The sequence below is a fragment of the Patagioenas fasciata genome, chromosome 5, assembly GCF_037038585.1.
Source record: "Patagioenas fasciata isolate bPatFas1 chromosome 5, bPatFas1.hap1, whole genome shotgun sequence".
Taxonomy (NCBI): Eukaryota; Metazoa; Chordata; class Aves; order Columbiformes; family Columbidae; genus Patagioenas; species Patagioenas fasciata.
The window spans coordinates 63,249,852-63,276,465 of NC_092524.1; the positions used below are offsets into that span (position 1 = coordinate 63,249,852).

At 41.2% G+C, this 26,614-nt stretch overlaps 1 protein-coding gene across 2 annotated transcripts in view; it reads right to left on the reverse strand.

Moving 5' to 3' along the window:
- Window positions 1-26,614, reverse strand: part of BRF1 (BRF1 general transcription factor IIIB subunit) — a 179,969-nt gene that overhangs the window by 14,042 nt on the left and 139,313 nt on the right. The window lies entirely within an intron of this gene.

The window sequence follows — 26,614 nt, forward strand, 5'->3', positions numbered from 1 at the left end:
CCTTCTCCTTCCGTTTCCGAGCAAGCAATGTGGCAGAAAGAGCCATTCCAAGTAGAAAAAAAAAAAAAGCAAAGCTGAAGTGGCAACAAAACCTAGAGTGAAATGAGAAATTGTTCCCACTTTTGATTCCCACTCAGTCATCTTTCATGCTGGATCAGAGGAGCTTTGCTTTCATCAGGGCAGCATCAGACAACGCAGGGCTGAGAACATCTTCAGTGTTAATGAGACTGGCCTCTTCTAGCAAATGGCCTGGCTTAAGTATCTGGGCACCAAAATGCACAGGAGTAAACTGGCAAAATTAACAATCTGATCATTACTAGGGGATATATTTATCAGTGAGGAACCAAGCATCTACATCAGTCACCAATACACTATTAAAAAGCAGAAACTTTGCTAATGTATCATGAACTATACACCTACTTCAGGCTTCTCAGAGAGAGGCAGAGGCGATGAAATGCCTTCAATAACCCAACTCACAGCAGGCAATATTTTTCTGCATAGGTGCAACACTCTTTCCTCAATTAGATGCTGCAAAATGGCAACTTGCTATTCTTTCCACTGACTAAAGCAAAAGATTTTCAATAGCAAAAATGAAAAGAATGAAATCTAAGGCCACTTTATTGGGCCCAAATGAATTATGCTACTGCAGCAGATTCAAAACAATCTCTGCACATATCTGCTTCTAAAGGAAATTGCTGCAGACCATGGGAAATTACAATTGCTTCAGGACAAGAAAGGTTGACTGATGTAGTATTTCTGGTCGACACACCTTCTTCCTGGGTTTGTCAATAAAGACAGTGATGAGCTCATCTCTCCACAGGTCAGGAAAATATTAGTTGAAAATATTCTATTCCTTTCACCATGGAAATTTTTCCAGATGAAATGATGGCAGCAAGGCAAATCTGCACCTTGCTGGGAAAAGCTACTTAAAATAAGGAAGCTATGAAGCATTTTAATGAAGGTAAATGAGTAATCATGATGGTCTCAGTTAAGTAAGTCTAATGACAGTGTCACTTGTAAAACATGAGTGTGAGATAACTCATGTGGTGCCAATCCAAATAGGTCTAACTATCTTGTATCACCGTCTTTCAAATGCCAACAGTGCAGAATGCATCTGTTATGGCAGAAAGCACCATTATTAGCATACAAGGCAAATATAAATCATTTTTAAATCACACTTGGAACTACAGTAATACAAATGAAATTTAAAAAGTTAAATGAACACATTATCCTCTAAACAGAAATATTATGCTATTGAAAAGCTCTCAGCTGTAGCACTGCTGTCTCTGTTTCTGGTATAAATACATTTTTCTAGACTCAAACAAAGAGGATTAGAGATATTTGCTTTTGGACAGGTGTTTTGATCAATCTCAACCTCATAAAAACAGCTAATGAGGCAAAAGATGAAAAGAAAAACACCTCAGTAACCTGCAGTCTCTGAGAACAATCCACTGAGATTGTTATACCCAAAGGTGATGCCAGATTTTCTGTTAGATCTTCCCCACTGACTTTACAAGGACAAAAATCATGCTAGGCATAATACTAACTCACCTTTTCCACCATCTCTGATAGTATATACCACTGTGCAAATTAAGTTTCTCTCATCCGATTATGCAGCCAAAACTAATCTATCAAAATTCAGGTAACTATAGATTGATACAAGTAATCCATCAAGGAATAAAGATGGATGACACATTTTTTTTTTCCTTCTGTCTGGCCTATTATATATTAAAGAGCAATTTCACTGCCAGCCATCTGGAAATCAATGTATTCCAAGCTTTATTTTATGATTACCAACATTCCCCTTCGTAACTCATTTCTAATTATAAGCAATAAATCATTCCTTCTTGCTTGTAATTTATAACAGCCAATTAAGGCAAACCTCTCATTTGAATAGCAAATCTAGCTTTAAAACATCACATATTTTGAGGCATGCACAGAACACCTAATCAAGCAGCCGAATGGCAGAACGATGATTTAACGTGCCTTTTGCAACCACCGAGGAGACAGACGTGGAAGAACCCGCTCTCCCCTGCGCCCAGGTACTCCCGGACTTTTCAAAGTTGAAGGCACAGGTCTCATCTGTCTGATTTAATGCAGAAGAGATTGACACGTAGGTATACGTGAGCCAGGACACAACTCAGGGAGGTCTGGTGTCAAGGCTTCCCTTTACCGCAACAGGAAATGAATAAAGAGCCTGAAACAGGAGAAGTAGCTGTAGATTGGTCTGGTAAGCCATTCTGGATGTTTTCTAATTTCGTTTTAGGAGCTAACGGTGAAAGAATGCAGCTCTAAATTTAAAACATAATAAAAAACCAACTCAAGCAGCTTTTCCCGCGCATTGATTTGCATTTGAGAAATGGACCGTCCTCCTCCTCCCACGCCAAAGGACACCACCGGACACCACCGCACACCACCCCGGCACTCTCGCTCTCGGCTGCTCTGTCGTGCGAGGTTTTGCAGGTATTGACCTACACCGTGGCGCTTGGCACCGGCACGGCGCTCCCTCACATCCCTCCTCCCCATCCCTCACGGCCGGGAGAGGATTAGGCAGAACAAAGCGGTGAAACCATCTGCAAAGAAAAGGTGTCACCAAGTAAATCCAGCTTGTTCCTTTGGGGAGAAGTCTTTAGCAGTGGTTTCCTATAGCAACTGTTACCAACAGAAGAATATCAAAGAAATGTAGGGGAAAATGTCAGAAGAGACCAAACAGGGTGGGTCCAAAAGCACAAGGAAAAGTTTTTTACTTATGTTTGTTCTTCATTGTAGGTCTGAGTAACAGGCATGTGAGTGCAAACACAAGAGAGAGAGGCTTCTTATAAATATCTCTGCTGGGATTTGTCCGTTAGGAGGAAAAAAAACTCTCTCTTGTCAGAAAAGTATTTGATACAATTTTGGATACAGAATTTATTACATGAGAAACTGATCTCAGGAACGTGGAAGTGGTTCCCACTGAGATTTTATTCAGTCATCGCACAGCTCAAGTCTGTTCCAGCTCCACATCGTGTCATCTGGTAAGCGTTTACAGTAGGAATCAAGGGAACTGGATTTGGAAAAAGTCCATCACAACTGACCTAAATCTGATCTGACCTGAATAATCAAACTAATTCCAAATTCAAAAATGGCTAGACAGAAGCGAGGAGAGGGAATTCATCAGCTGCAGGAGTTATCTGATGAGTTTTGCTTCCTCAGCCACACATGAGAGTTAGGCACCCCACTCTGCTTTTCTTCACAAAGAGCAGTGGTGATGGAAGTTATGTGAGCATCCAAAGTGTCAAAAGCCAAGTGCATGAGTGTTGCAGGCTCTCCTGTATTCCCTTTCCTTTTTGGACACCATTTGTTGCTGAGAGAGCGGCACTTGGAGGCGTGGAATGGAAGACAGCAAGTAAAAGCGCACATCCAAAGAGAACATCACGGAAGGAGAACAGCGACCTTGTCCGCACCATCTGGCCTTGCCTGTGCTGTAGAGTTATCCAAAGTCACGCCAGAGAGTGACCGCTGGGATGTGGGCAATGCTGTGGTAGATCCACAGCTATGGAACCCACCTCACAACCATGTGTCCTACTCATGATGCATCTCGTCACCAAGGCTTGCCTGTACTCCTGCTCTGGGGTCTAACGGGGTGACGCGGCAGCTTCACTTTATTCCTAAGAGACTGAAGACATGCGGGTGCAGCACCACCTACACAAACACACAGCAAATCTCCACAGATGGATCATTATTTATATAGACCTTGTGCTGATATGTTCAACAAAAAGTTTCGCCACTTTCAAAACTCACGTTCTTTCTATGAGAGGTCTAAGTATTACTTATTAATCTTCTCCAAACACAAAGCTCAAAGACATCTTAACATCTGGTTTACTTTCTCTGCAGTGAGAACAAAACACTCAGAAGAAAATTCAAAAATCACTGGCTTAGTGTTGGTGAAACTTGGGTAATATTTCTGGCATAAACTTTGGATGAGGATGCAACAAAAAAGCCCATACAAAACTGTAAAGAGAGAGAGAAACACACACTAAAGCCTATAAATTTCATTTTGAAAATAAGGCGTCACTCCTATGATGCCTGTGGATGTAGATCTTCCCCATATAAAGTTTTAAGAGTTTTATATAAACTATACTTCTAAGCAAGCTTGTAATTAGCTAGGGGCAGGCTTGGCTCTAATTATAACTTGTGGAGACACACATTATGGAAATACTTAGCTAATAACCATAGCAATGCTCTGTTGATGGCTGAAGTCAGGCTGGCATGTGATTGCTGTATTAACTACCTGGGTACTTTCTGTCTTGTGTAAACTGGGCTCCCTAATGAGGCCTGTAGGACCGGTCTGTCAGGTCTTCCTCCCAGCCCTGCCAAGCAGGGCAGGCCAGGCCTCGCTGCCGCAGACACGGCCATGTCCCGTGTGCCTGCATCTGGCTTCCCCGCTCCTCCCGAGTACACTGTGGGACACCTATTCTCACCTCACCAGGAGATGCTGTACCAAAGGGACCGGGGAACCCGACAGAAACAGTCGAAATGGCATCATTTCAGCAACAGGCAGGATCAGGCTGCATCCACTGCATGCATCAGTCAGATGTCAGCATGCACTGTGAACACGTACATGTGAATCTGTACAGCCTTTTTCAAAGTTAAAGTTAGGCTGATTCCACATCGCATCACAAAAAGCCAACGGGATGCTCGGCTAGAAGAATATCCCTCCAAGTCAAAGTTCCTGTTAAACTGCAAGTTCACTCAGGTCTCTCATAACTTTGGATCCAACCTTTACTGACATAAGAAAGGTCCAGAAAGTGAACTGTACCCTTTTATTCCAACCTCGGAAGCTGCTTTCATGGCAATCTCTACTGTGGCATAAGCATGCAAGGATAATGAAGTGCAAAAACAGTACAAATCACTGGGAAAACGGCTATTTACCATCGAATACCATACAAGTTTAAAAGATGCATTGCTGCACACTACGGGTACTTGCTCACACATACTGATACATACCAATAAATCACTGAACCAAGTCACACAAGTTCTTCATGTTATAAAAGTCCTATCTCCTTTGCAATGCATTTGGTACAGATAAATAGATGAGTGTAAAAACACAGCCACATTTTCTTATGGAAAGAAAATTCCAAATGGAAATGTTAGGAAGGAAAACAAAACTAATTGCTGGTTTAAAACCTGTGTACAATATGTACAGCTCCTTTCAAGAAAAGAGGACACTGCTTGTGATACGGGGAGCAGACAGCACCCAGCACCATCTTCTCTGATGTCTTGTGTAAGTTCCACGTTGCATGCCTGTAATTAAGTCAGGTTAGCTTTTGTAGGGGCTCCTACACGTAAAGCAGACATATTTAATAGTGGTTTGCCTTAATACAGCTTAATACTAGTGTTAACAAATACAAATTAACCAACAGAAACCTCATTCAAGCTGTAGGGGAGATGCCTCTCACAGCCTCTCGTGCTGGTTTAACTGGATCAATTAGAAAACCTCTCCAGGCGAAACCCGCGCTGCCCGCAGTCGGCTGCATGGGGTCGGTGAGCGGGGCAGCTCTGCTCGGGCCACCAGTCCCTAATTCGGCTCAGTCAAAACAAGCCAGGTCAGCCTAAGGAGACCTTTGCTAACTATTACCCTTCGAAATTGCTGGAGTTTACGAAATCAGTGAAAGGGCGCTTGCAAAAGCAGGTCAGCCGGCAGATCTGAGCGACGGGAAGAAGCGGCTGAGTTCAGCTGGGAAGATGTTTCCCTGACCTTGGCTTCCAGCCCACCCAGATGGCTCCCAATGCCTCCTCCCCACCGAGCCCTCACCGGGACGGGTGGCAGGCTGACCCCACTCTTAAACATTCAGATGGCTGAAAGTCCTCTAACTGGGAATTAGTCACTCCTCGTCAAAGCAAAACACAGCAGAACGCATGTGACAAGATCTGCTTAAAAAAAACCCTTACTCCACCTCATTGTTTTACCCATCCCTTCCTAGAAACTGTGGTCCCTGGTGCTTAGTTCTTCGGTCATCAAAAATCCACCTTCTGAGAAAGGTCAGAGTAAAAGTCAGGCAAGCGATTCCTGTTGCTGAACAACGTCCTTTCCTTCGCTTCACCGTAGCTACAGAAGATGCATTAAAAAGAAAATTACTGCAGCTACAACGCTCTATCCGAAAACTGCTCATGCGCATCCTCAACTTTGTGTACACGGCAATACTGAAAAGCTCTGATGCTGCGGGCGCCTTTCAGCCCAGCGCTGCTCCCTGGGACACGTACAGCCACGGATGACACCAGGCCACCTGAAGAGTCACAGACATGCTGTGCAAGCTACATTCCTACCACAATTATTAAGCTATGGGCTGTGAACAGTAAAAGGAGTTCAACTGACCGTGAAATGTGCAAATACTACAATAAATAGATACTTACACACTGTCTCATTTATATAAAATTCCTCCTTCCCATTCTATCGTTCTTCTTTTGTCACTGTATTCTGTCAAGCTTTTCAGACAATTTTTGACATACAGCAGATTTTAGTACAGCTCGAGTGAGAATGAGAAAAAACATGAAACAAACACCATCCGCCTCAAGTAAATCCCTGCTTCTCTCTTTGTACTGAGGAGAGCTTGCCCTCAAACCACATCATGAAATAACAATTGTATTGAACAGAGAAGACAGTAAATTCCCACTGTAGTTTAAACCCTTCTAAATACTAACCTATGTTTGAAGATCAATAAAAAACGTACTTTCAGGTTAATCTTCTACCTTTTCAGAAAAAAAACAAAAACAAAAACAAAAAAAACCCACAAACCTTTAACTCCTTGCATTAAAAATTCACAGAAAAGAAGCCAATATAACTGCAAGACCTGAACTACTTAAAGTTAAGCGTTGAGAAGCATTGTGAGATGTGGTATATACGGACCCTTTGGAGGCTTTGTGCTGCACGCACCCCTTGGCAAAGGGAAGGGGCTCCCGCCGCACACAAAGAGGCTGTTGGGGCTGAAGTCACAACTTCAAAGACCAGTAGCACAAAATTTGCCAACTCGCTTGGCCATTCACGCAAATGTCAACCGAAACAAAAGCACACCGAGGAAAGTTGGTACAGAATGCCACACCGGCAAAATAATGCAAATTTGTATTGATGATCAACTTAGTTTTAACGAAGCCTAATGAGCAAGTTTGCTGCTGTTCTTCTTCATCGCCATGCTCTAAAGGTACTCTTGAAACATCAGTTAAAAATAAGTCCTCTAATAGAAAAACAACGAACAGGGACACCCTCCTCCTTTCTTTAAGGAACATCAGTCTTGAATGCATGAAGTTTAGATTTCCTACATTCTGTACTTGGCCAAAACATGCAGTAAATGCCTAAGAAGCGCTTGGCCCCAGCGAGACAGCACTGCACAGACTCACTCGTAATACATGTCTGCCTTTCAGCTGTTTAATCTCCATACACTGTATTTCCTTTATCAGCACTACAGCATCATTCCAGTTTGCTTTAGTTTTTTTGTGTCCACAAAGTATCGTGGGAACATCAATACTTGGCAACCTAACAGTTAGGTTTTTAACATGACACCACAGATCCCCATGTTACTTTGCTCAGTTGGTTAGTAAAATGTTACAGCAAATAAACAGATGTATAAAGTTTGGGGTTTTTTTTAATGCAATGTAAGTACCATATTGTAATGTAAACACTTTTCACTGTGCATATTTTTATGGAAAAAGCTTTTCAGAGTAAACAGTTTTAAAGCAACTGAAAAAAATTTAAACACATGCAGGATAGACTTCCATTTGGAAGTTCGTTTGGTAGCAATTAGTAACACTTTGAGGGAACTTTCACAGTCGTTCTGAGAGCAAGAATGTTTTAGTTGAGAAGTGTTATGTTTTGCCTGGCCTCAATGGGGAAATTAGAGGTGAAGCTCCCCTAAGGTTCTTGTTACCTCTACACTTGTGAGTATTAATAACTTATTTGAAAATCTTAAAAGATTAACAAGGAAGCAGCATAAACCTCATAAACAAAACACATGCTTCTACCACAAATCTGCTTTACACAAAGATGGTAAAAACAATTGCCAATGGTGGCAAAAGTTTATCCATCCAATACTGAACTTATTTACTGCCTCTGCATCTTCCCACTGAATTATGATGTCCATGCAAGTAATCCAGAGATGCAAATTCCTCATCCATCTCACAGAACAAAAGCAAAAAAATACACTTCAGAAACGGCATACGAGTGATGTGGTATTTTTACCAAATGGCAGCACCATGCAGAGATCCCTGGAGCAGATTTCTCTCATCTCTTGACAAATGAAACATGGGGAAGCCCTTGAGCGAGCGCTGTCCCAGCGGTCACCGCCTGGGCTCCTGGCGGCACAGCCAACACATTTGGCAAAACCACTTTAGAACAGCCCTTCCTCATCTGCCATACGTCAACCCCTGCAAAACCTCAATGCCCTTATTAACAGCTGACAGCAATTAATGCACACAAGCTCAGACATAAAATTATGCCTACAGCGTGTTACAGGTCCCAGGAAGCTGGAGCTGGGGATCACCAAACCCTTTCTCCTGTCAGCATCACCTAAACCAAGGGTGTCAAACTCATTTTCACCAGGGGCCTCATCAGCCTCGTGGTTGCCTTCAAAGGGCCAGATGTAATTTTAGGACTGTATAAATGTAGTTACAGTCCTAAAATCACATTCGGCACTTTGAAGGCAACCACGAGGCTGATGTGGCCCCTGGTGAGAATGAGTTTGACAGCCCCGACCTAAACAATTTGTCCAAGATGATGCAGGAGCAGCCAGGCTGATGCCCAAACCACCGAATCAGGCTCTGTCCTCCTCTCATCTTCCAGTTTTCAAAAGAGGACTCCATCAAACTCTCCCCAGCTTTAGCAACAGCATGAAAGACCCAGCCAAAGCTGACTGCTCCCAAACACTGGCTTTCACCTCGGCCAGAAAGCACTTTGAGGTCTGTACTCTCTTACACAACCAGCATTTTTACAGCCCAGCTTTTGCTTTCCTTTCATGTGCCCACTTCAAGATCGCAGTGTAGATAAGATGATGCACAAGCCCCTCACATTTTTAACAGGGTAGCAAAAGCATAAGTTAAGCAGGTATCTTCAGGAGCAAGACCTAAAAAGTTAAGACTCTACATGTCAAACTGCAACGCAAAGCTGGCTTCATTTCTGATATAAACAGTGTGCAAGCCTCACATTTATTAAAAACAGATGAAACAAGTCCCAATTATTTTTGAATAGCAGAACTACTGAAGAGAGCTGGGGGAATTGAACATAGCGGGAGTTTCAGTTGTCTATCACCACACGTTTAAACACTGGAGGACTTTGCAATAAATGCTGAATTGAATTCACCATCAAAAGACAAAATCCATGTTCTATCTGCCAAAACCTTTAGCAGGCTAAACAGAAAATGTCACAATTGATTTTCAGTAACGGTACAGAAATAAAAAACAACATTCTAAAGTCTTTAGGGGACAGATAGATAGACAGATAAACAGCATGACAGACAGATGGATTTATTGCTATAGGTAATTTTTTACTCCTCTTAAGCAAAAACCAGGCTGATACAGCTAAAGAGATTAAGAAAAAAAGAACGAAAACAACTAACAAGTAATTTTATTTTTAAATTCTCTGATCTGTCAGAACCATCGGCCTAGAGGTATAAAGCGAACACGTTTTTTTTCTAAAGCACTACTGTTTTATTTGCATTAAGGTTAAAGAGCTCCCTCTCTCCTTGACTGGTGTCAGATATAATAAAACAAAAACATTTGAAAGGAGAAAAAAAAATACTCTGAGCTACTAAAAGTGCTGTTTGGGAGGCTCTTTTAGTCTTCATTCCTCTGACAAAGCCACAAATTACCCTTCAAGCTTGCTTTGCATCCCCCGAACTGCTGTTGGGGATGGGTCTGCAGAGCCCCCTAAGCCCCCTCACACCCTGGCTGCCTCCAGCTCTTGCTGGCCAGGAGATGCATTTTTTGTGGGAGGGCTGGTACATTCACAGATTCCTCCTTCTCTCTAAATTCAGCAGGATTTTTAGTACTCTTGATTTAAACAGTGCAGTGAAATATGGAGAGAAAGAAACACAAGCCAATGTCCGTAAACTCTCAAGGTTGACTGGGAGCATTTACCAAACATACAGTATTGGCAAGGACCAGCGGCTGCTGAGCTGATAAGCTTTCTACTGTGCTTACAGACAGGTTCCCACATCTAAAAGGACTGAGAAATAAGCAACTTGATAAAACCAGTATAAGAAAATTAACGCTAATATTAGAAAAAGGAGTTTGAATAATCAGGCTCTGCAAAATGCAGTCCTATTAAGCAGCAAGCTGGACCATTTTCAAAATTACTAAGTAACCTGTTTTCATATAACCTTTTTGACATGAACAACTGACCTGCATCCAGGATCACAGTAAATCAGATTTTAGTCTCCCCTTCTGTCGAAGTAACTGTTCCGACCTAAAATGGCAGAATGTCTATGAGAATGGCAACTGGACTGGGGAAAAAATCAGCTGAAGGTTTGTTTCTTTAAGACTAAACCCACTTTAACAGGGTCAACAGAAGCAACGGTGCAGAGAGGTCTAGACATGTCCCCTTCATACCTGGTGGCTGCTGCTGCTCCCAGGCGTTTCCCCTCGGTCACAGGCAGGAGCTTTCAGCTGCCCCCACCACAAGGAGCCTGCGACAGCTGAACTCCTGCAGGAGAAACAAACTGGCCCCAGGGGTTTACAAACTTATTTTAAGATGTTTTCAAACCTTTCCACACTTTTCCTTGGGTGGTTAGTTGAAAAAAAGCCTCAGGGTGCTGACTCTCAGGCAGGGAGATGACACAAGGCCAGCTCAGCTCAGCTCTCGCACCCATTAGTGATGGGGACACGCGGTACCCTCTGCGTTGATGTGGTTCGAGTTCACCTCCAGCTACAGTGGACCCATGGGAGTGAGCAAATGCTTCACCATCACCATTTATCTTTGTTCAAGCCTATGAGTGACTTAAGGAACAACTTCAGGATTAATCTAATCGGATACAGCTTCAAAAAGAAACAAGGATCTTCTTATGTCACTTCAGTATTTGGCCCTCAACCTGCATTTCGACTAGACTGTCTTCAAACACGGCATTCAACCTTATTGTCACCAAGACTTTCCTTCTGGCATCCCCCTGAAATGGGCTTTTTCCTCACTGCAGTCTAGTTCTGCCATGCCATGTGTTGTGCTGTTTGCCTCACCTACGCTCTCAACCCTCGCACGCTCACACAGGTGTAGGCTCCTCTCATCACACCAGTGACAGCGTTTCCTCCAGACCATCATCCTTTTTGTTTCTTGCTAAAATCACCCTAATGACTCCAATTCTCTCATCCGCAGAAGAGAACGGTTCTCCAAGACAGGTCTAATGCCTTCCCTAATCTGTCATGTGCTGCTTCTCCAATGCGCGGCCCAAATTGGTCCTTTAGTAGAGCCTCATATCTAATTTGCAGCCCCCTATCTCTCTATCTCTTTCAGCCTTATGGCTTTTACAGCTTCTGCTCCCATGTATGTCTGCATTTCAGATTATATTTCTTTGGATGCATTAGCCTGGATATTTTCCAAGATGCTCTTTTTTATTTCCTGCGCTCAGTGATAGTTTTTTTCTTAGTGGCACTGCTCCGCACGGCCGTTTTCAGTCGTCTTTGCTGCATGACTCACTTTATTGTCTCCTGCAGATTTCATTAGCGCAGTTCTCCATCTCATTACAAAGTACGACTGGATTTCACACATTGTTTGAGTTTTCCACAAAACATCTTCTCGCAAGTTAGCACCGTCCTCACTGTTTGCTAGGGCAGACATGGCGCTCCTCAAAATGAAAGATCTTGGGGTAAGAGAATCTGCCTAAATAGACCAAGTTTCCTGAAGTGCTACGAGGAAAACACTGATGGCATTAGAGAAGCAGGTTATGTTAACACCATTAGCTCCTGGAAGATTTTTGGTTTTTCCCATGACCTGTTTTGTTAGGTATTTGAAGGTAACTCCTGCCAGGAACAGATGGAGTTCAAGCAGACAACTGGCAAGGGATCTAGAAGAGTGCACTGAGATGCTGGTGTGCGTAAGTCTGGCCAGTTATCCAAAAACCAGTATGAATACAACAGGAGCTGCCAAAAGGCATTGCTTCTGAAAGAAAATGCAGTAAGTAGGACAAATAAACCTGTAGGTGAGGCAATTTAAGTAACTTTCTGACACAAGGATGGTGCCTTGGCTATTAGCTCAATTTTTGAGGCATTTGTATCAAACAGTCTATGGATGGTTGGAAGGGAGTAATGCCCGTACAAAAGGATATGATAATGATCTTTCACAGATGTGATGGCACAACTGAAACAGCGGACAAGAGAAGCACAGAAGCACTTTTTGTGAAACACCGAAAACCAAACAAATCTTAATCCTCCACAAAATGCCTTCAAGTGGCTGAATAAATTTCCTCCAAATTTTTACTCCAATATTATCCTACCTAAGACCAAAAAAAGGATAATGTAGGAGACCTTTAAATGAATTACACTATACATTATGTATGTGTTTTGGATAATCCCTGCTAACTGTCCAAAAACATTTCATTTTCAGAAATTGCTACTCCTCCAGCATAAACATTACTAATGATGCAAAATAAGACCTCTTTTCTAATGCTAAATATTGCACAAGTAACTACCATCTCTGTAATCTTAACGCTGCCTCAACACCAAAATTAAATACAAAATAGAGAATAAATTGTTAGGAGATTACTCTTCAAGAGAACTATTGCCAGTAATCTCCTAATAGGACCTGTCACTTTGACCTTCATGCATTTTCTTTTAAACACCTCCACTTGCTGCAACTTTTGTGTGAGTCTAAGTGCAACGAGGAGCCCATTTAGGAAGAAGTCCCTTGTGCATTATGCCTGAAGAGGCCACAAGCTTGAAATATCCGTGGAACTGTTTAAAATATTTATGGCCACCAAGGTCAAGCCCTGGAGATTCTGGACAGAAATCTGTCATGCTCTGAGAAATGGAAATATTTCTTTCCTAAAAAGTATGTTTAACAAAGACTTCAAAGCATTGTTTTAAGCAAACCCTGCAGATACAGGAAACTTATACAGAATATGTTTTCCCTGTCCATAACTCACCCCTCTGCAACATACAGATAACGTAAATCTTCACAATGTCCCCTATAAAATCTAGATGTAAGGGGTCCTAACCACAAGATTTCATGCCTTTGTTTTGAATTACTGTATTTCTAGGGAGCAGGGGATGCCGCAGGTGGGAAGCCAGAGACAGTATTACAATTCCAAGTGCCAAACACTGCAGCAGAAAAGCTTCATAAAGCTGTTTACCCATGATAGCCCTGATGCACCATTACTCATCAGGGGACGGGAGGGCCAGAGCAGCTGCTGCACTTCAGATCGTGATGTAATTCAATGTACTGTTGCAGGAGCCCCTTAAATGTCCTGAGGTTTCATCACCCATCACACGACAGCTCCATATTTCTCTCCTATCAATGTATATATCTACCATTTAATGGACATACAGGCAGCTCCACATTTGGGAACATCACAATGCATTTAGAATTTGGTTTTTGCTCCTTAAGTATCCCTGCTTGGTACATGATCTTCAGATGTCTTTGATTAGGGCATCTTAAGCACAGCCAAATGATTTTGATTATGATACGACATTTTCATAATCGAGTAATTCAGGGAAAGTTATAGTTTTCAGTAGGTACCATTTTGAAAAGTTGTTTGCTCTGTTCCTCCCACTTAAACAGCAACATGTTCCTTCTCATTCTAACCAACAACTGAATGCTATGAAAGAGCTACAAAGCCCACAAAATGATACTTGCATAACCATTAACTAAATGTTCGCTGTGATCAAGCCAATAATGAAAAACCATTAAAAACAAGCTACAGGCTGACCTAGCATCAGTCTCAACCCTTTGAGGCAATAAGAACTGTCACTAAAAGTGACAAATTTCTGGCTCATCAGGACACTGGCAAATAAAAAGGCCCCAAGAAATCTTGTAATTTTTTTAACAAGATCCCAGTCTATCTCACAAGTGAGGTTTTCTACTGCCAGATGGTCGATAGGAATGCTAATGGAAAGAGTTGAAGCTGAAATAAATCTGCCACTTTTAATCAATCACAGACAACAGTGTCATCAATAAGCGACTCATGTTATGACAAACTCCCTTTGGTTCGCTACAAGCAAAGTTGATAAAATGCATCACACCTACGTATTTACTGCCAATACTGGGCAACTTCAACATGTGCATTTTTGCGGGTGAAAGATTAATCTTTCACTAGCAATGCTGTGATTTTTGATTCACCCTGAAAATTGCTCCAAAGAACAAGTTACTAAATGTTAGAAGATATTTAGATAGCAGCTCAGTTGGGGGAAAAAAAAAACCCAAACCAAAATCCCACCACTAAAGGCTCCAAAAGTACTATTAAATCAGCTACTATGTAATAGAAATTCGCTCCTTATTTTCATGTCTGCCTACACACACAAGGTGCACCCTCCACTGTATGGAAAATAGAATTATAAAAGCATAACTATGTGACAGGCTGACAGCCCATCCATCTCTCTTTCACTCTACTCCAAGCCCTTCAAACACCCAGGGGCCAAAAAATCTGAGGCAGAAGTCACAAAAATAACCAAGTTCCTGCATCCTTTGTGAAAATCTAGAGCAGAAAGAGGAGACCCAAGAGTCCCCCTACCAAGGGGAAAGAGTTGACCGCATCCCATGCAGGTAGCAGCTGGCCAACAGCTACGTGCCTTGCACCAGAACACCCAAGAACTGAGTGTCTTGCTCTGGGGGAGGAAGGGAATGACCAAATGAAAGAAGACGACAATTGGTAGAAAATAAGACTTCACTATTTCCACTGCTGATGGCACAGGTTGCTTCATAACATATTTTTAACAGAGGCTTCCAAATCTGGTCTCAGTAAGAATTCTGCCTTTTTGCTTTCACTGACTATTGCCCATCTGTGTTTCAAAACATAATTGCAAAAACAAGGCTCTACGATTAGGCTAAGGAAATCTAATATTTTCCCAATTTAGAGGCAACATGGCATTCAGTTGCTTGAAAGAAAAAACAGTAAAAGACAAAAGTTAGTACAGCACAAGAGCAAACGAGTCATTTTGAATCCACTTATGGAGACACAGGAAATCATAATTAGCCCAAACTTCATAACTTGTCTATCGGTCCAGCAATAAATACATTACTAAAGATGCTTCTCCATCCTCACCAAATTACAAACTCCCAGTACCTAACATATAAAGGCTGGAAGTCAACACAAAAAACTTTCAAGCTGGTTTTGCGACTCTCGTTGGGCAAAATCATGATGACGGGGACACTCCTTTGCTTTCCCTTCATCAGCCGAATGGGATGACATCTTTGTAACACTGAGCATCACATATAAAGCAGCCACATTTTGCTTGGGTTTTTTTTCCCTGCTTTTTTGCTTGTTATTTTTAGCATCCAAGTGTAACTGTTCTGGACAGGATCACTGGAACAGCACGATCGCCTTTCAATATCATTTTGAAAGAATATCGAACTGTGTGTGTGCACACAGAGAACACTGTTGATCCATTTTATGAAATAATGAATGCCAGGATGAGTATCCCAATATCTTCAAAATTTAAACTCAGCAATCTTTATTCCAGTAATAATACTCTGAAAGATAATACGTTAGAGTTATTATAGACTGCTCCAGCATCATAGATTAGTCTTACAGTATTGATCTTCAGGAGACCAAATGGCAGATATGTGAATGTTCCCTACAGTTTAATCAGTGAGCACTTTTCAGTGTTTCTAAACTATTTTTTCTCCGTTTTCCTATTTAATCCTTTTTTTGTGCTTTTGAAGTTCAAAGGAAAAGAAAAAAACACAGCTATTTTTTGCTTTTCTTTTAAAATGACACATTCGTTTTCTAGATTTGGAGAAAGACTGCAGTCAAAACTACCTAAGAGCCTAAGTTAGGCAGAAAGACAGTAAACAACACTTGATAAGAGCCAAAGAAAAGCAAGATCATTAAACACAAGGGTGATGCCCATCCTAAAAAATACCATATCAAAGGAAGGACAATCTTCGCAGCAATAGCGATAGACAGCATGTTTGGTAATATCAGTGAAAGCTGTAGCACAAATTTGCAAAAATTTAGATGTTTTTAAGTAGATTACCATTTCCTTTGAAAACCTTGCACAAAGCCTGAGAACATCCATTCAGTCAATGACCTGCCTTGGTGGGAGCCAAGTCTCACAATTCTTTGCATGCCTGCATATGAACCAAAATACACAATGCTCCACCATTTGACAGCACGAACAAATGTCCACCAAGGTCAGTAGGACAAAATTCCAGCTCTAGGTATGTTACAGTACAGAAATTCTTGACGTGAGTCATTAATAGAAGACTTGGGTGACTGAAGTCACTTACCTAAAGCACTCCCCATCTCATCTTAATGACATTTTTAAAGCAGCTACATCTAAATTCCTCTTTAAAAACCCTCTTGAACATTAGTGCTTGTACAGCTCCTGGCTTTGACCCTCTGGTTATGGTGATAAACTGAGAGTGTTTAAATCATTTCAGATTACCCTGTTGAGTGAATTTAAACTGGACGATGGCCAGATATCTCTGGAGCTGCCACGTGGAGCACGGCGCACAGGCGAGAGAAGCTCTGCTGTTGCGAGTGCTTTACGAAGAGATAAGTCGTCCAATAAAAGCCTGAAGATCAAGATTTAAAATTACTTCAAAATTAGAGCCTAATATGGATGCCCTCAGCTCCACTGTGTGTCCCTCAGTGTATGCCCAGCACAGGTAACAGCACCACAAACATCTGCTCTTAGAACTGGCCTGGAGAGAGGGAGGGTATTAAGGGTCTTGATTATTGAGCTCGAAAAAAGTCTTGGCTATTTCATTTGCTTTAAAATGGGGTTTAAAACGAAAAGAGCAGATATTGAAATTGAAAAGAGAGGGAAAGTAATTTAGACAAAAATGCATCTGTTACTGTGGCTGGCTACTCTGCAAAACCCGTCTTAAATCTGGACTTCCCTGAGTTGCAAATCCTATCATCAAATGCTGAACCATAAACTTGAGTTTTCTAGTGTCTGGTTTTCACCCAAAAGTTACTATAATGCTGTGCTTAATACCTGTGAGCTACTGAAGTGGCAACAAAATAATGACTATATACTATACTGCAAGCCCACTCAAGGCCTTGGATCTCAGGATTTCCTACTGCTTTGTAATGTAAGACTTCCTTATGTTTTAAGGAGAAATTTTAAATTGCAACCCAAAGCTAATAGAAAACTGCAGCCTAGTAATCATCGGATCTTAGAAATGTTCTCTGTCACAAATCCTCCCAATGAGATAGAAATAAATGCATAAAACCTGCATTTTCCTCCAACAGCTATTTAAAGAACTTTTTCTTTAAAACTTGTGGGTTTATATATAGACACATATGGGCATATAAAGAGAATCATAGAGTCATTTTGGTTGGAAAAGACCTTTAAGATCATCGAGTCCAATCATTAATTTAACACCATCAAGTCCACCTCTAAACCACGTCTCTAAGAACTTCATCTATGTGTCTTTTAAACATCTCTGGGGATGGCTATATATATATAGGTATATATAAATAAAAAATACAGAACCTCAAGATTACCATGTGCTGAAAGATGAACTTTTGATGTGATTTAATTATATTTGTATTTTGTGTAGCTGCTGAACAAAATATGAGTTAATTCTCCACTCCCAAATACAATACAAGAAGCACCTGAAAAATATTGATTCAGTAAAACCAGCAAACCTTCCAAACAAGTTTGGGCAAGCGAATGCCGGGGTCGGGTTTCCCATCCATCAGGTTGTTTGCCCAAGGCAGGATTTTGCTGGCCAGCCGGGGCTGCAGGGCTGGTGCCAGCGGGCGCAGTGTCTGGAGCAAGGGGGAGGCTGCCTCCGATAAATCACTGCTGAACACAATGGGGCTCCGATAAATCACTGCTGAACACAATGGGGCTCCGGGAGACAACAGTGTCCACGGTTCTTTTTGATGTGAAGGGTTTTTCTAATCTCTTCAAGTCAGATTAAAAGACAGGCAGCCGGGGTCGGCAAAGGTCAGCGAGATGAGGTTAATTTTTACAGAAACCTTCCCCTTGCAAGCAAGGCCTCTCTGGCTAAGTCAGTCACTTGTTACTAAGTTACTTCGCATTATACAGAATTTATGATTTCTTATGGCTTACACACACCACACTTCACATGGGACTCAGTTCACCAGTTGCAAAAAACCCCAAACCCCAGTGGTTCTAAATCCTTAATTAGCCCTTTCTTTGTCTTCCCTTCATGCATCCCCTCCGTGTTTTTTTTCAAGAGAACAAAACTATCGTCATTTCATGCTTTTAGAGTTGATGAATCAGTATTTAGGTTTATTTTGATGAAAAGACAGTCTATCTGAGCTATATAAGATCAATGTACATAATCCAATTAATTCAAATTATTTCACTACCCCAAATGCTTTGCTGGTGAAAAGCAACAAGAATATTTTAAGAAATAATAGGAAAATGAAAATATGGATGCATGGATTAAAAGTAGTTCTATTCCTACAGGGATTTAAGGAAATTTAAGATTTATATACTCTGAACTTTTTCCATGATGAGACTGAAGCTTTTCCAGCAAGCGCCTGTCTTGTACTTTTGGAGTATACATGTTCTAACTTGAAAAATAAAAATTAATCATATAAAATCTGACAGTAAGGCCCAACAATTTTTTTATATCCCAGGTTGCCCAAAGGTCAAAATCCCATTTGGACCAGACTAGGCTGTATGCAAAGCAAGCTCTTATTTCAGCAATGCGTTCAGCAGATTTGAAGAGGTGCGGCAGAGGCGATACCACAAATGAACATGTCAGCAAAAGGTAGGTTTTTTGCACCGCCACATCACTGAGAGCCATTAGTGATTCTAATCTCCTGCACACTGCCCAGAGGAGGAGGAGGAAGAGGAGAGGCCACAGAAGGTGCAGCCTGATGTAGGAATACCCAGAGGAATTCCCACAGGAGGCATCACCCATCAGCAACACGAGTAACCCCAGCTGCTCTCCCACGCACCTTGTTCCACAAACAACCGACACAGAGGGGATCACCTTTCTTCTACTCTGTTCCCATCAATTTTGTTCTGTAACATTCGAAAAGGTCTGAATAAAGTGCCAACATGTTTAATGCTATATTTTAATGCTATATTTGCATATCAATATTTTAAGCCAATATTGCTTGCACACAGTTCATTTGGTAGGAATGGAAAAGGAATGAGTCTCTAAAGCACCTTCATCTAAGTAGCACATTTAGGCCCAGAATTAACCCTTAAATTGACTTACTATAACACAAACTGGAAGGGTCTGCCTCTGCAACCCGGAGCCGGGCAGCAGACGATGCTCATCGGGTATCTGGGCTTTCTGCCTTGTAATAACCAGTCGTATGTTTTAAACCACCCTGATTTCTGTCTTGCTTCTCTTCATCTAATCATTTGATTCACTGTTGACTTTAACCTCCATTACTAATTCATCAGATGACTGATTGATTCAACTACAGCTTTAACCTGACGATAGTTTCACTCAACTTCAGCAATGATAGTTTTAGTTTGGATTCCAAATTACTTTGGTTTTTTTATTGCTGCATGATAAAATCCATGCAGAAGCGTATAAAGCCATTTTTCTATTAAAACTACCATGTCACCACTCTAGACAGGCAAAGATAACCCTACAAAAGAAATATGCCAGTTTATTCCACTTCCAAATTTGTATGCGTGTCCTTCATACTTCAGACCTCAAAACACTCAGATTAAGTATGTTGATAACTTCTTAAAAGAATGTTATGCTGCAATGTAGCATATATTTCTTTCACATAAATACCACATCTAAAAACGTTTCTGAATAGACGACAGATTATTAAATATTATAGATGCCCAACACTTCTGTACGAGACCTAAGCGCTCTCACTGTCCAAGCAACTTTCAGTGCTCCAATTCAGCAAGGTTGCACCCTGCTCCAAGTATCAATACAGATTTCAAATCTATATTTGAAAATACATGTCAAATAGTTGGTTTCCTCCCTTATTTCTTTCTGGATTACAAGGAAGGGGCCTGTATGAGAGAAGAGGAGGAGATGGGTGGCTCTAGAGCCGGTCGGTTCCTGCCTGTCCTGAGCACGGCAATGGGTTTGCTCAGCCTATCGTTGTGTTGCACTGGAGGAAGGGGAAAACGCTGGGCAGAAATTTCTCACTCTAAATAAATTGGAAATTCAACAACAGAAGAAAATGTTAAATTTGCTGCATATATCTTCCAAGAAGACATTTAGAAGTTATCTCAGTATGTTTCATCCTATATTTAGTAACAATTGCAGTAAGGTAAAACTGAAATCAGCCAGCACACCAGAAACATCCCTGGGTAATGGAACAGCACTTACATAAATGGCTAAGTTACAGTACATTGGCCAATTTAGAACTAATTACGTAGATGCTGTTAAATATTATGTGAACAAATAGTACTTCAAGTTCTGCAACAAACTGCTATAACTTTCCAATACTTTACCCAGCCATGGTGAAAGAACTGCAGTCACAACCACATAATGATTGCCAGCTACGCGGTCTGGCAATGAGTGCAAACACCAAGAAACAAAATGCTTCATGTGACGGCTCTCCTAGTTTGGGTATTAGTCTTCGTAAAATAACATATGCCATATTGTAGCGAGAAACAGTTCATTTTGTCTGTGTTTTCTTCCATTTCCTTCAACATTTAGAAATATTTGCTGAAGACTCAAGTTCATTTGCAAATCTAAAATGTAGCGGACATACACACCACTTGGTTTATACTAAAAAAAGGAGCATATATATATACTGTAAAGATCAACAAGCAGACTCTGCTGGGCCGGGGTCAAAGGAAAATCAATTCAGAAACCAACCATTTTCCACCCGTGAAAATACAAAGAAATAAATTGGAAAAATCTACAGCCTGAGAGGGAGCATTTCACAGCACTGAAGCACTCTCAGCCGTGACAGCAGGACAGGCACCTCCAGGGTTTGATACCAAGAGCTATAACGTGCTCTATTTCTTTGTTTCTCCCCACTCTCCTCACCCCCCACAGCACATATAACTATTTTTGTTAACACACTATTAAGGTTCAAGAGACTGAACATACATATTTATATTAAGTCTCCCATTAGACCTACTGAGTGTAATTTGGAAGAAGAAAAAAGCTCGCAGACCATTTTCTTATAACCAACCTGAAAATGAGAACATAGAAAAACAAGGCGTTCGCAATCCAACTGTCACACAAAATTATCTTCTGGGCTAAAATTGCTACTATTTGGTCTTAAAACACAAGGCAAAATTATTTCAGACAGTTGCAAAAATCCCCTCTGCATTTTTGCACTGCCCAGCCGGCCTCCCCTGGAATCCAGCAAGGAGACGATTTTCTTGAGTGGGAGGCGGAAAAGCAATATCCAATTTATATTAAACAAACAAGAAGGCTGCTGTAAAAATAAGGAGGCTTGACCTGGGTCTGGGCCATGAGGTCGAACCAGATCAATGCCTTTTTAGTCTTAAATTGAAGGCATTCGAATCATTTGGGGTAAACGGAACTGAGCACTGGATTTGGCAGACTTTTCTTATTGCCTAGATGTGTCCTCACCCAATCTTGACGGGTTTATCTAGATTTATATTTATGAAGGGTTCTGGTAAGTCCAAATAAGTGACAGCTCAGGAACGCTCCTCTGCAGTCCCAGCAGACCATGCTCCCTTAACCTTACACTAAACTGAATCTTGACAACATTAAACGTCTGTACTATAAAATTTGAATGCTCTTAATGAATGATGTACAACTAGATTTGCAGCATCACTGAACTTACAGAAATTGGTACAGTTAACATTGAGAAAGTGCCTTTTTTTTTTTTTTACATTAGTTCTCATATTATCAAGCTGTTCCAGGGACATTTCTCTCCAATTATATGTTACAGAGTGAAAATACAGGTGGGTTTGTTGCCCTGCTGAAATACTGGTATTTTATTCCAGTGCTCAAAACTGAATGACTCCAAAAGTGGGGCTCTCAGGAAAAATACTCTATTTTAATAATATAACAAGCTAGAAATCCTTTAACTTCATTACTCTTAACTCACTGGCAGAACAGGCGTGAAAGAGCAAAACGATTCTGTAACTCACCTCCTGCAGGAGGACGGAAAGGACTGAGGGATGAAGGATGAAGGAATGAGCTTTTCGGTAATCTCACCCTAACGAACCGATGCCGCACGGCAGAAAAGTGCAGAGTTGCAGGAGAAACTGTTGAGATGAGCTGGGAGGCGGCGGCCGAAGCAGCTCCTGCAGCAGGAGCCCAAATGCAGCCAGACCCTGTGGGCTGAGGACGCAAGCGGGGCCGGGTGACGGCTGGAAAAGAGCTCCTTTCTCAGTGGTACGGAGCACAGCCATGAGAAACACCATCCATACGTGCTTCAGAGTTTAATACGGCTGTATTTTTAGGGGTATCAGGCTCGGCAGATGAGAAAGAAATACGCTATCATCGGTAGCAGGGGAATCAGTCTGCAAAGTAGCTTGAGTAATGAGAAAAAGCATCAAATCCTGACAAACATCAGCCAGCTTCTGGAAGGATGGGTTTGGGGAACTTGGTTTTATTTTTTCCCTTTTTACTGGGGAAAAATAAAAAAAATAGTATTTCTCCATCCTTCTGTCCTATCTTAGTGTCAAGAGAAGTGAATTTGAGGGTAAGGGGATCACCTGCCGTGCCATTCCCCAGCCAGTTTGCTGGTTCTTGCCTCCCCAGTCTCACGGTGTCATCTGCTTCACTCGCCTCTGCGCAGGACCGTGGTGCTACACACGGAAGAAATGCATTTTCCCTCCTGTGTCCTCACCTAATAAAGAGGGAAAGGCTACCGGTCGTCACATTTTAGCCTTCAGGAGTTAAAAACACACGCTCATCTTGAAACATGTTGGGTCAGATATGTTTCTTCCCAGTTCTTGTCTCCGATTTATCTCCTTATTACCAAAGGCTGCTTAGCTCACATGAACAGCAGCAACCTGCAGCATTAGCCAGGTTACAACATTGCTACAGGCTTTACTAGATCAACTCCTCAAATCAACTGTGAACAAGTAAATGCACGTGTCAGCCTCTTTCAAGGTCACTCGGAAAGCTCTCCCCCGCACAGCTAACTTTAATAAGGCAGATGCATGGCTTGAAAAGCAGAACCTTGGAAGTCTTGAATTCATATTTTTTCTCGGCTTTGCTTTTCGTAAATAAAACACTAAACATAATTTGTGCAAGCTTGTCCCTTGAAAAGTTACAAGACTGGAAAATACTGGTAAGATTTATTTTAAGTGGAGGTACTTACCAAATGTCACCGTTTTCCTGTTCAAAATGAGTAATCATTTTGATTAACCTTTGATTTAAATGATTATATACCACAGCAAAGCACAAACACACATAAAATTACACTCCAAAGAAACTCTCAAAGCACAGATCACGTAAGAAAACAGTTATGTCAAAGTGGTTAGAGAATTTATTCACCACGTACATAAAATTCAAACCAAAAGCTGACTCCACACTCTCAATGGGAAGGCTCCCATATGTACATTCATACACAGAAATCACAGTCTGGTTAATCCTGTAGCCAACAGGAGACTGCTTCCACAGGAAAGGCCAAAAATACCAAGTAAATTATAATTAAGCTACAGAAGAAAACATCTCCATAAGTACTACCAGTATCTTCTGTAAGGAATTTTATTCCAGGTGGGAAATTGGTGCTAGTGCACTAGTCACATTTAAAAACAAGGCCTGAAGCACAACAAGACAAGAAATAAAATTTCCCACTTTGAGTAAATACACATGAATTCCAAGTCATGTAATAGACTTCAAAGCAGAGAGAGAAAAACAAGATATCAAAGGTAAATTAGACAAAGAGTTGAAGGCAATTCTGAAAAATAAAAATATATGGTGGAAAAATTAAAGCACCTAAAAACCCCCTTAAGATCCCACCTCAAAGGACCAATTTGTACAGGGAACGCATGCCACTGGAGTCAGCAGGGAAAAGACTCTCTCTCAAAAGCTTCCTAACATGGAGACTTGTCCCTCTTCAGAAGCTCCGCTCCATCACCCATTGCTAAACTGCTATAACAATCGCTCCCTGTAGGTGCCCATCAGCCCACCAGGCTCCATTGCATCAGTTGCAATCAATGACCTTCTAAAATATCCATTCCCAAATGTTTAAGCCATTCCTGTAATGTCATTTTTCCTAATGAAAAAGGTTCTGAAATAATAACTCTCTTCTTGACACAGTGAATCAAGAGTTCTTGAACCTTTATAATCACCTCAGTCTAACAGATATAAAGGTTTTTCAGACACCCTTTGGGTTATCCAAGCTGAGCTTTGTTTCAAGATGGTTTGGATCAATCTAAGTCATCTGGAAAACATGAGCTGATGTTCCTCTCCTCCACAAATACCAGTCTCATAGTGTAAAATAAACTAAAAATACCGTACATTAAAAAACCCACTTGCTTTGGGTTTACAAAAATTAACTATAAGGCACAGTCAATGTGGAATAAGCATTCAGGACATTAGTTAGGAGCACCCAACCAGGACATGGCAGGGCACAACATCTCCACCCGCCTAAACAGTAAAACTACAAATAATGTGCTTATGGTTATCAGCGATCCTGGATGTGAGGGAAATGGCTGGTTTGGGGCATCTTCCCTCCTCATTCCCCAGGAGAAAGAAACACAGATTCTGCTGGACAGGGGCAGTTTCAACAAGTGAAGAGAAAGTTTTCAGGCTGGGTATGATAAAGAGCATCCCGTTCTTCTCTCTTCCATAAAGGTACCCAAAATAATTAACCAAAGCCAATGAGATGGAAACAAACTTCTGCTTTATGGGTTAATATTCCCATCCTGGACACCAGCTGGGGCCAACTGCAACAGAGGTGGGAGCTGGGGGGAGCTGGGGCTGTGTTCCCCAGGCTCCCTCCTCCAAAGCACCTAGATGAGGCTTCTGCCCATATCTTACCCCCTGGGGGAATGTGATTCCAACCAGAGCCAAGAAAGTACCATGTAATTTATCAGGTTAAATGAGATGCCAAAACCTGGAAAAATGTGGAAAAGCATTATAGACATAATAAGGGGGATTTTTCTGGATTCATGACGCCAATGATGAGCCAACAAAAATGTAACCAGAGCAGATAATACCCAGGTCCCGTGGCTCCGAAGCAAAGGTGAAGCCATGTGCCAACGTGTACCAGTAAAATGGAGAGTTGGTAAATACGAGTCACACCATGGAGAGAATTTGGAGGTGAATTCCAAAGCTAACAAAAATCTGAGATCTCTACCAAGGGCTTTTGTCATTTCAGAGCAGGCATGATTTGGTTTTCTATTATATATTCATACGCTTCCATTCAGAACAACGTTGTTTCATTACAACGGATTCAGCTGTGCTTCGTAGTCCTGCTTCATTTCTTTCAAGGCAAATTCTTCAGGAGATTAACCTGACACATTTATTCCCCTGATAATATATCCTGTCTTTTCTGATATCATTACCAATTTCAAGCACACAGCAATAAATAGGCTTAGATTTTTCTAAAAGTAGTAACTTGAAAGCTTTCTTGTTCCCGCATTTTCTTGGTACAACACATTTCACTTCACAAGTAATGTTGTAAGATTCAGCCCCAGTAAATATAAAATAAATTATTAAGCTTCTAGGCAAAAGCTTCTAGTCCTAAAAACCCTCTTTACTGGACTTGAAGAGCTGCAGAGCACAGCACAGCTCTAACTGGAGTTCAGGTTTCAAGCAGCTCAAAGTGGCAACTGTTTTTTTCTAAGAGTTCAACATATTATTCTTATGCTTCATATGCACTGAAGACATTAGTGAAAATAAACTGTGCAACTGGTAATGGAATTTAAAGTTGCAGCATCTATTATGGTAACATCCACCGTGCCACATCTCTAGCATACAGAGAATGAAATGGCTTTTGTGTATGAAGCGACAATTGTGATACCCACTGGAACAAAAACGTATTAAGAAATGTAATGAAATATATCTACGCAACAACACATTTCCTAAAATTGCTCACATTGTCATTACCGATCCTCCACCATCTTGATAGATACAACAAGTAAAACCCCAGTATAATTCTGGGAGATGTGTCTGAGAAAAGTACGCTTCTTTCTGAAACTGAAGAACTTGAATAGCACTCACGGTAAAGAAACCTGTTCAAAAATCCAGGTTGCTTCTCAACATATTGATGTATATAATGCCTACTCCTCTCCAGAGGAGTAATCTGCATGATCTTTGGAAGGATTATTTCAAAGTACCTTCCTAACAAAACTTCAGAAATACTAAGCCTTTCTGAGACTTCAAAATCAGGATTTTGTAAATAAAATAACATGTAGATAAACTATATCACCTTTGGAATCCAAATAACTATCAAGAGTGAATATAATGTCAATAAAGCCATATTAAAAGAGACACCAACTGAAAGAATATCCAGTTTAAGTATGCTCCCGGGACCATGCTGAGCATCCCAGCTCTTTCTAAATTTCTTGTAAATCAATCACTTTTTACAAGACTGTAAAATTTGCTTATCATTATCACATCAGTAAACAAAAGCTTTCCCAG